Source organism: Eretmochelys imbricata, chromosome 11 (assembly GCF_965152235.1).
Source record: "Eretmochelys imbricata isolate rEreImb1 chromosome 11, rEreImb1.hap1, whole genome shotgun sequence".
NCBI lineage: Eukaryota > Metazoa > Chordata > Testudines > Cheloniidae > Eretmochelys > Eretmochelys imbricata.
Window position 1 is genome coordinate 8,330,620 of NC_135582.1, and position 10,559 is coordinate 8,341,178.

The following is a 10,559-nucleotide window of genomic DNA, read 5'->3' on the forward strand; positions in this document are numbered from 1 at the left end:
TGTTTTCTACATTTTCAAATATATTGATTTCAATTACAACACAGAATACAAAGTGTACAGTGCTCATTTTATATTTATTTTTTATTACAACCTAATATAAGTACTGTAGTGCAATCTCTTTATAATGAATGTTGAACTTACAAATGTAGAATTATACCAAATATAATTGTACAAAATATATAACTGCATTCAAAAACAAAACACTGTAAAACTTTAGAACCTACAAGTCCACTCAGTCCTACTTCAGCCAATCACTCAGACAAACAAGTTTGGTTACAATTTGCAGGAGATAATGCTCCCCACATCTTGTTTACAGTATCACTTGAAAGTGAGAACAGGCTTCCGCATGGCACTGTTGTAGCTGGCATTGCAAGATAGTTATGTGCCAGATGCGCTAAAGTTTCATATGTCACTTCATGCTTCAGCCAGAAGACATGTCCATGCTGATGGGTTCTACTCGATAACAGTCCAAAGCAGAGCAGACCGAGGCATGTTCATTTTCATCGTCTGAGTCAGATGCCACCACAGTAGGTTGATTTTCTTTTTTGGTGATTCGGGTTCTATAGTTTCTGCATCTGAGTGTTGCTCTTTTAAGACAGCTGAAAGCATTCTCCACACGTCATCCCTCTCAGATTTTGGAAGGCACTTCAGATTCTTAAACTTTGGGTCGAGTGCTGTATCTATCCTTAGAAATCTCACATTGGTACCTTCTTTGTGTTTTGTCAAATATGCAGTGAAAGTGTTCTTAAAATGAACATGTGTTGGGTCATCATCTGAGACTGCTATGACATGAAATATATGGCAGAATATGGGTAAAACAAAACAAGAGACATACAAATCTCCCCCGAGCAGTTCAGTCACAAATTTAACACTTTTTTTTTTTAACGAACATCATCAGCATGGAAGCATGTCCTCTGGAATGGTGGCAGAAGCATGAAGGGGCATGAATGATTAGCATATGTGGCATGTAAATACCTTGCAACTCTGTCTACAAAAGTGCCATGCGATCTGTTCTCACTTTCGGGTGACATTGTAAATAAGAAGCAGTCAGCAGTATCTCCTGTAAATGTAAGCAAACTTGTTTGTCTTAGCAATTGGCGGAACAAGAAGTAGGACTGAGTGGACTTCTAGGTGCTAAAGTTTTACATTGTTTTGGTTTTGAGTGCACTTACGTAAAAAAAAATCTACATTTAAAAGTTACACTTTCACGACAAAGAAATTGCACTACAGTACTTGTATGAGGGGAATTTAAAAATAGTATTTTTTATTATTTTTACAGTGCAAATATTTGTAATAAAAATAATAATATAAACTGAGCACTGTACACTTTGTATTCTGTGTTGTAATAGAAATCAATATATTCGAAATGTAGAAAAAATCCAAAAATATTTAATAAATTTCAGTTGGTATTCTATTGTTTAACAGTGCAATTCATTGTGTTCAAATTTTTTAATCATAGTAAATTTTTTTAGTTAATCGCATGAGTTAACTGCGATTTATTGACAGCCCTACTAATTTAACTAAGCACTTAATGTCTAAAAAATTAAATTTTAAAATATACATCTATTATATTAAGATATTTTATGTTCATAGCCAAGTTGTAAGTGAAAATAATGGCATTGCCCTTTTTCATACTCTTACTGAGGGAAAGGAGGAATAGAGAATTTATAGCAACATTGTGTACTACTGGTATTTTACATATTTAAATATTCTTATGTAAGGTCACCAAAGCAGTTTGAGTTTGCAAGATCCATTTATACCACAATTGAGTGGAGTATATTATTGACTGTTTTTTTGTATTGATTTCAGATAGAGACAGGAACATAAGACTTCTTAGAAGTCTTCATCTCCATTGACTTAAACTGATTTCTTGTACTAACCAGCTGCAGTGAAAAAAAAAAAAATCCCAAGTATCAGTATATTAGCTGAAATTAGGGCAACAAGTTTATAGACAAATGTTATGGGGTCTTTTTAGCTTCCCTAAAGGCACATATATGGTGATAATTAAGACTTTTTTGAGCAGCATTGAAAAGCATCAAAGCCTTATTTGCACCATAAAGCATTAGTTCAAAAAAATGTTTCTACCTGTTGTGGTATAAATGGCCTTAAAAATATTTTTCTGTGGCTGAAAAAAGTCAAAACTGCTAAATATTTTACTTTGGGTTATGAAGATCTGTATCATTAGCCGCAAAAGAAAAAAAAACTGTGTTTCGTGGTGTACAAAACATGAATGTATCTTTCAGACCTAATGACCTATACGTGTTTAGTGTTATGACTGTTGGATTTTATGGATAATTATTTTCATACCATTTGTTTAAAATAAAAGTTGGTGTGGAAGGGGAAGAAAAGGAAAAAAATGTAAAAAAATTTGTAACGCTTCCATGATACTAATGCAGTTTTTCTTTAAATCACATGGTTTTTGTTGTAAATAACAGCAATATTATGACAGTTCGTGCCAATGTATGATGTTTCAGATTCTTTTTGTTTCGTTTTGGCTTCCTGATTGAAAACTGCAACTGCCATTTATTATTTCAAGTATCTTTGCTGAAGGGTTTTCTTTTAAATGCAGAAATTTGGAGCTCTTGACTTTTTTGAGTGTTTGGAGGGAAGGAGCTTGATTTTCTGTTTTTGCTAAATATGAAGTAATGTACAGGTAACTTATTATGAAGCATACACAGATGTCAGCCAATCACTCTGAGAAGTAACTTTCGGTAAGCCAGCTAAATGTGTTTTATCAGCACTCAGTTATATTGCATTTTGGAGATATTTGGTTCTCAAATAGTACAATATTCTTAAGCAATAAAACTTACTACTTTTATACTCTTTATTCCAAAATATTCTACCCCAGTCACTAGTAAAAAAAAATCTAGATTATTCAGGCAACTAGAGTTAGCACTGGCTCATGTTTCTTCCCGGTTTCCACAAATTACAATTTGAAATTATTGAATTTTCCATGTCTCCTCCAGCAACAACATTTCGTTAGGATAGCCTCTTAGTCATTCTGCCATCTTCTATCATAAAAACATTGAAAAAGCAGTTGAAGAGACCAAGAGAAGGTCTGCTGTGGAACCATGTAACTGGCACCTTCCCATGGAAAGTAAGCAGATAACTTTGCAGAACCCAAAGGAAGGTAAAAATGCAGCTGAACTGCTGCAGTTCCAACATGCAGGGAGACAGAAAGCAGAGAAGGTCATGCATGAAGATTCTGCAGCCCCCTACATGTGGTGGAGCAGAATTGCATGGTATTCCAGGTATTACCTTATGTATGAGGTGTGGGAGGTGTTCAGTGGTGAAAGGAAATTGCAAGGGCGTGGCCTGTAGGTCAGCAAACTGTATAGATCCAACATCCACAAACCTTCAGGTAGGGAGTAGGAAATCAAGCCCATGAGCTGTAGGAGAGCCAGCAGACCTGCTCTGCAGGTGCCCCATGCCTTGTTTCTGGGGAGGATTCTGGTCTCGCATTCAAATTTGGCTTACTCAAAACTTTGTATAAGTCACCAGAATTTTATCACCTAAAGTCACCTGTGACCAAACATTTATAATCTCACATGCATCACAAATTCCAGGTCTCTGGTTTGCTATGCATTATACTGCATCAGAACAGCGATGTCAGCTTATCTGTGGCTTGCTAATTCCAGTACCCAACTTTCCTTTAAAACATGTAAAACCATTATTTTAAAATAGAAAACCTTTTTAAACAGTAAAGGAGTGTTCTTTTTTTTTTTTTTCCATTGCACATGCCATAGATCATTGCTGGGGTCCAATGCCAAAATTCAATAAACGTATCCACTCTGTAAAGGAGTGTCTCATTTCATTTGTTAAAAGTTGCAAAGATAAGTATATTAATGGTGATAGGGAAGGTGCTAGGAGAGGAAAGTGATTTTTTTTGCTTTAATAAACCTATTTTATCCTATCTATATTGTCGCACTATAATTAGAAACCAAAGCTGAAATTGTTGGGTTATCAGCCTGCAGAGGAGAGGTGGCTAGTTAGATGAAACATGTCAAATTGACCCCTATGCAGAGCTGGCACAGACCTATGCACCCCTTCAGAGGACTTTTCCAACATAAGGGTTTAATGGGTGCATAGGCTGTAAGCTGACCCTTTGCAGGTTGGTGAATTTCACTCATTGTGATGTGAGTTGAGAGAAATTGGGGAGGAATGAATCATTGCGTTCTTTTAAAAACATTACTCTTGGATAAGTTGACACTTCATCACCTTAAAGTCAAATGTTCTGGTTATTTGCTTTTTTGGGGCTAGATGTTGAAAGAACACAAAATAACCAAAATACATCATTCTGTGGTATTCCTCAGCATTAGTTCTTGCTTCACAGACCTTGGTTGACAATTTTGTTCGTTGCATTATTTCATATTTAGCAAGTTTTAATATTTTAAGGCTCATTTTTTCTAAGTTTCTTGAATTTCAAATAGCACTTTATCTCATGCTTTTACTACTGACTTAACTATTGGACAAAATAAATTGTTATGGGCTTGGAGAGAGATACTTAACTGATTTCTATACAGAGTTGATTTGGATCGCACCCTGGTACAAATGCTTTACAGTTTTCTAACCGTTTTTGGCTTACTTCATATGTCCCTGACACCGTCAAATAAGAAGTCTTGACAATTTTTAATCTCCATTTTACTGTGTTATAATAATTTTAAAGTCTGGTACTAAAAACAAGGTGCAAACATAAACTACAGGGTACTCTTGAATTCATCTCTGTGTTCTCTCTCAGCTAGCTACAAATAAGCTACGTTTACTGTAAGTATGTCGCTTAGCATTATTTTAACATTAGGTAAATAACCTGAAAATCAGATAGTTCTTTTTTGTACTTGTGTTATAACTTATTTTGAGTTTTGATAAGTAAAGATAAGTAGATAATGCACAATAGTAAGTTTTTAAAAAGTTGTAGCCCTTTTACTCCGAGGCAGAGTCTTGAAACACAAGTGAAGGGATTAACACAGTTTACATTAAGCTGTTTTGTTCTCTCTTTGTTAATTAGAATATATCCACAACTAGCCCAGTGCAATTATCTCAGTATATTATGGCTCCACAGTAACAATCCATATCATCTTAACAAATAAGAAAAACTAGACTTTAATTTCCTATTATGTAGATGTAACTTTATTTCAGGTAGCTCACTTATCAGTGATCTAGTTTTAACTAGTGAATTTGACAAAGCTATTCTTGTGTGTTTTTCTGTAACAGGTGCTATACTATATGTGAAAATACAAACGGGGGAAAATCTTGTCTGGGTCATATTCACAATCATCGGTGGCAGTATTTATTTGCAAGTCACTTATGGGTAATAAGTTTGCATTTTCTGCTGCAGCTTTGCATATGTCTGATTTCAATTGGGTTTCATACTGCTCAGTGAGTGTCTATGAATGTGTAAGTAGATCATCCCCCAAGGTTAAATAGCTCCTTTGTTATTTAGCCCAATTCCATTAAAATCTTTCTGTTAAAGTTAAAATATGCTCTTCCCTTAAGTAGATTTTTGCCTATGAATTTGTACAATTGCTCGTCAGATAAACCTATTCAGAAAACACATCGTCTAGGTTGCTCAGTTGAAAAATAAACTTGAATTTGGTCAACACTGGACAATGTGAAAAGAAATTCAGCTTTTGTCACTGCAGCTACTGTATACTTCAAAGAGCCTTATGTGTCCTCATTCTGGTAAAATGAAAGTTCTTGCGATTAATATGGTACACTAACATTCTACAGAATACCAGCAGCTCCCAAGATAAATATGCTAGTTAACATTTAAGAAGTCTTGTTTTAGTCTTAAGAACAATTTCATTCTATTATGTGAAATAAATGCTGTTATACATATTTTGTGGATATATTTAATTTCAATTGGCAAATGGTTGTCTAGGTGCAAACTTGAAAAAATATATAGTTTACTTGTGAATCTTAATTGTTTAATTGCAAAATAAAGATGTGCTTTAGTAATTTAAAGTTTAATTTCTGGGAGATTTTCTACCTGCTGTATACTTGGTTTTGTCATGCCATTCCTGCATAAATTCTGTATTTTTAACATTTTTTCTGAATAGTATTACCATGAATACAGCTCTGCTTTGCTGTAGGTGAGGGTTTTTGTGTGTGTGAACCGAATGCTAGTTAAAAGATGCTAAATTAACAAGTGACATTTTCTATCTACAGAACAAGTAGGGTATGAGCTGTGGAAGTACAAGTTTCTTCCATGCTTTCCTGACAGTGAACCTCAGCTTTACACTAGAGAGAACCACACCTCTGCCATTATTAATCCTTTATATACAGTTATATTTTTGTGTTTTTCAGAATAAAACAGTCGGTGCTCCATCAAGCTTACAGCCTGATAGACAAAATTTGGGATGGTGTAGAGATTATTGATGGGAAGAGATTATTGACAGTTCCTGGTAGAAGTTTGTGATGAAGTGGACAAAAAGTGGGAGACTGTTCCAGGCAAATTGGTCGATATGAATGAAGGTGCAAAGCCAAGAGCAAGTGAAAAAGATGAAAGGATCTATAACAGAAAAGGACTGGGAGGAGTCTTCTGAGCAGGACGACGGACTAGGGAAAAATGAGAACAGCACCGTAGCACAGTGAGATTGATTAGGGAAGTTGGAGCTGGATCTGATGTAGTAAAGAAACACTGCTGGAGACATTCAATGAAGGGGGGAGTGGCAAGAGATAATTTTAAATAGCAATATTTTGTTTAAACTGAAATAGGGAGAGATGAATGAGAAGGCTGGATAGGAGGAAGAGTAATCACAGTTGAACTCATGGACAAAGGGTTTGAGCATTGAATATAGTGAGGAAAGCAGATTTTAATTATATGTGAGATTAATAAGTCATGAGTTAGCAAGAGGCTGCATATGGGAGAGGAGAGAATTTAAATGTCACTGATATTACAAGGCTGGAAGGTAAGAACAGTAGCATTTGTCACTGGTGATGGAGAATGGACATTGTGAGAGGGATTAGGTGGAAAAGCGTTCAGTCTTGGGAGCGACTGAATGGGGCCTTGTGGTAGGAGGTCATTGTCCATAATGCTTCAATCTTTGTCTTCTGTGAGGTCTGGCATACAAATGAGTGCAAATACAGTGGCAGTTGTGTGGTGTAGACACCTGTCCACTAGAAAGTGAGCTGAAAGCATTGTGTTTTTGCAAAGATGATGCATCAACTGATCTGCACTTATGATTTGGGAACTGCAAAGAAAAGTGAAGTTGATTAGTTTCTAAATGTATTGGGTTTCCCCTTTTCCTCCAGTACAAGTTTTCAAAATGTGCATGTATTTCCTGATAGTGTACTGTGAGCAAGCAGGCATCCCTTTCACTCAGTACAGAATGCATAAACTGAATTAGCATCCAGAACGCATCCCCTTTCTGGGATTTGCCTTAATTACTCAAATAAGATATAAACGTCAATCTAAGCTTCCTCCTGTGCTTGCTTTGTTCCTAGCGTTTCCACCTGAAGGACGCTTCTGTCCTAGCATCTAGCTCCCTGTCTCCAGAGAGACATGCCCAAAAACCTATCCCAGTGTCCTTACAAGACACTGTGTCTAATCAGAAATTACTTTGTAACTTTATACACTTTTCTAACAACCGTGGCATGAAGACAAGTCAACAGATGAGCTTTGTTTTGGGTGGTGGTTCCTATGTATATTCCACTGTGGGTGCACATGTGTTCCATGCACCTAAGACCAGAAGATTCTTGCTAGTAGTGTCCGTTGGCCTATGCCTGTACCCCTCTCCTCATGCTCCAAATCAAAAGCGTACTGCGCAGCGTGGACCAACCATCTCTCTATTTCTGTTCTACCACCTATGGTCTGAGATGGAATCTTTTCAGTGTCCGCAGCGCTGGCATAGCTTCCTCTGTGTCTAATTATAAACAGTTTTTAGATCAGTTTTTATAGTTAAGTGTAGTTTTTAGGAGTCAGGGCTGGGGAGCCTTCCTGTACCTCCATATGAGGTGATTGGGATGTCCAGGATCCCAGGATTCAAGAACTGCATCTCCTGCTCTCTGGCCTTCCTAGTCAGCGACAACCACCTCTACTCACATCCCATTGAAGTGTGGCACTTGAGATCCTTCTCTAGATTGGAATCTCCTGAACCTGCTCCGTCAATGGATACTTCAAGGCTTGTGCAGTCCTGTCCTCAGCAACCTCCTTGGTATGACCAATCCTGATTTCCTCCCCCGCTTCCTTATGAACATCCTCCCACTGGCCATATTGGTACCCTTGGGCTGTATACTGCCAACAGTTTTCCACGGTACCTAGTGCTCTTAGGGAATGCCATGGACAGCACTCCCAGATTCCCTCTGTTCCCCCACAGCAATTTCCATTGCAAGAGGAGCAAGAAGCAAGGACTGATAAGGAGGCTTCTCCTCAGATGAATATGTCATCATCCTCTCTGAATGGAGTAATTATGTCCCTTCCTTCTACTGTTAGATTATGTCAAACAATTTCAGAACTTGATGAAAAGGGCAGCAGATACTTTTCAAATTAACTGTCTGAAGACGACCAAGAGACGGCGTAAGTTGTTGAATGTTCTTCATGTACCGTCTTTCGCACAGGTGGTGCTTTCTGTAAATGAGGTGGTGTTAGAATCCGCAAAGACAATTTGGCTGACTCTTGCCACTGATCCCCCTCCCCCAACAGCTAAGAGAGCAGAGAAAAAGTATGTTCTGGCTAAGGACTCAGAATTTTTATTTTCCATCCAGCCCCTAACTCCTTGGTCATGGATCCAGTAAATGAATGCAACAGGCAATACCATTGCAAGGTTACACAGTTTGATAAGGACTTTTGGTCCCTTGATCTCTTTGGTCATAAAAGTTACTCACCTGCCACCCTGCAGTTCAGAATTACTGATCATCAGGTGATTCTTGCAAAAGGATAACTGCATTAACTATTCAAAATGTAAAGCTTAGGGAGCAATTTTAGGCCCTCATTGCAGAGGGACATCTTCTAGTGAGGACAGCTTTACAAGCTTCTCTCAATGCAGCTGACGCTCCATCTCCACAGCTGTGGTCATGCATTAAGTTTCTTGGTTGCAGGACTCTGGTGAAATCCAAAACACCACAGAGAACCTTGCCTTTGGTGGTCTTAAATTATTCAGCAAGTCCACGGATGAGTCCCTGCATTCTCTGAAGGATTCCAGGGTGACCATTCACTAGGCATAGATAGGCCTGCAAACAAGTCAGTTTCAGCCATTTCATAAATCCTGATCAGCTCAGTTTCCCAGCTACCAAAGGTGTTGGAGTCACTTAAAAAGAAATTTATAATGCAGAGGGCAAACTACTGCAACCATTGCACCTGGATTCAACACAGCAGACATCATCTACAAAGCATTCATGTTGATGCCTTAGTTGAGGGCCTCAAGCACCCCCATGACCTGGATCTGTTGCTGCACCATCCTTCCCCATCCTCCCACCCTTTGGGGATCATCTCTCCCATTTCTGCAACATATAGGGGCAGATGGTCTTTGAGGTTATAACATTGGGCTGTTCCATCCATTTTCACTTCATACTCCCCCATCCCTTTTCAGGGATCCATCTCAGAAACCTCTCCAGAGATGAGAGGTTTTCTCCCTCATCCACGTAGGAGCTGTGGAATCAGTCCCCAGTGAGTACAGAGGAAAGGGATTTTATTCCAAGTACTTCCTGGTTCCCAAAAAGACAGGTGGATGGAGGCCAATACTAGATTTCAGGATGCTGAATACCTTTGTCAGGGTACAGAGGTTCAAGATGGTAACATTGTAGCTATCATTCCATGCCTGGATCTGGAAGACTACTTGACCTTCAGGACACGTGCTTTGATGTCACAATATATCCTTATCACAAGAGATTCCTATGCTTTGTTGTAAGTCAGGACACTTATCAGTATCAAATCGTCCCTTTTGGACTCTCTACTGCCCTCAGAGTATTTACTTCTGAAGCATGTGGCAACATGTACCTTTGTCACACTATACACCCACTTACCACTGCTTTGTTTCCAAAACTGGCTCAGTTTTGCCCCCAACAGAGACACTCTGAACAAGTTGCTCTCTATCCCCAGCCATGTACCTGTCTCCCTTGACTGGTGAAAGAATCTAGACAAGGTGTGCTTAGGAGTTCCCATCAACCCCTCCCTCCCACTGTCACAATAGTTTTGGATGCATCCCTCCTAAGGTGAGGAGTCCATTTACAGTACTACACTTATCCAGGGCAAATAGTCCACCCAGGATTCTACCCTTCATATCAACATTCTGGAGCGCAGAGCCGTAAGATAAGTTTGCCAGCACTTCCTTCCCATGATAGGTCAGTCCGTCTGCAAAATGAATGACAATAGTGCCTGCTACATACTACATAAATCGACAAGGGGGAATGAGATCCCATTTCCTCAGCTCAAAGGCAGGTGATGTATGGAACCGGTGAGAAGCCCACCCCAGCAGATTATCACCAAATCAACAAGAAGCGATGCAATTTTAGACTCTGTTTTGGTAAGTAGTAAGGACATCACAGAATAGATAGTTGTAGGAAATTACCTTGGATTGAGTGATCACAAGTTGATTCAATTTAAATTAAGTGGAAGGATAATT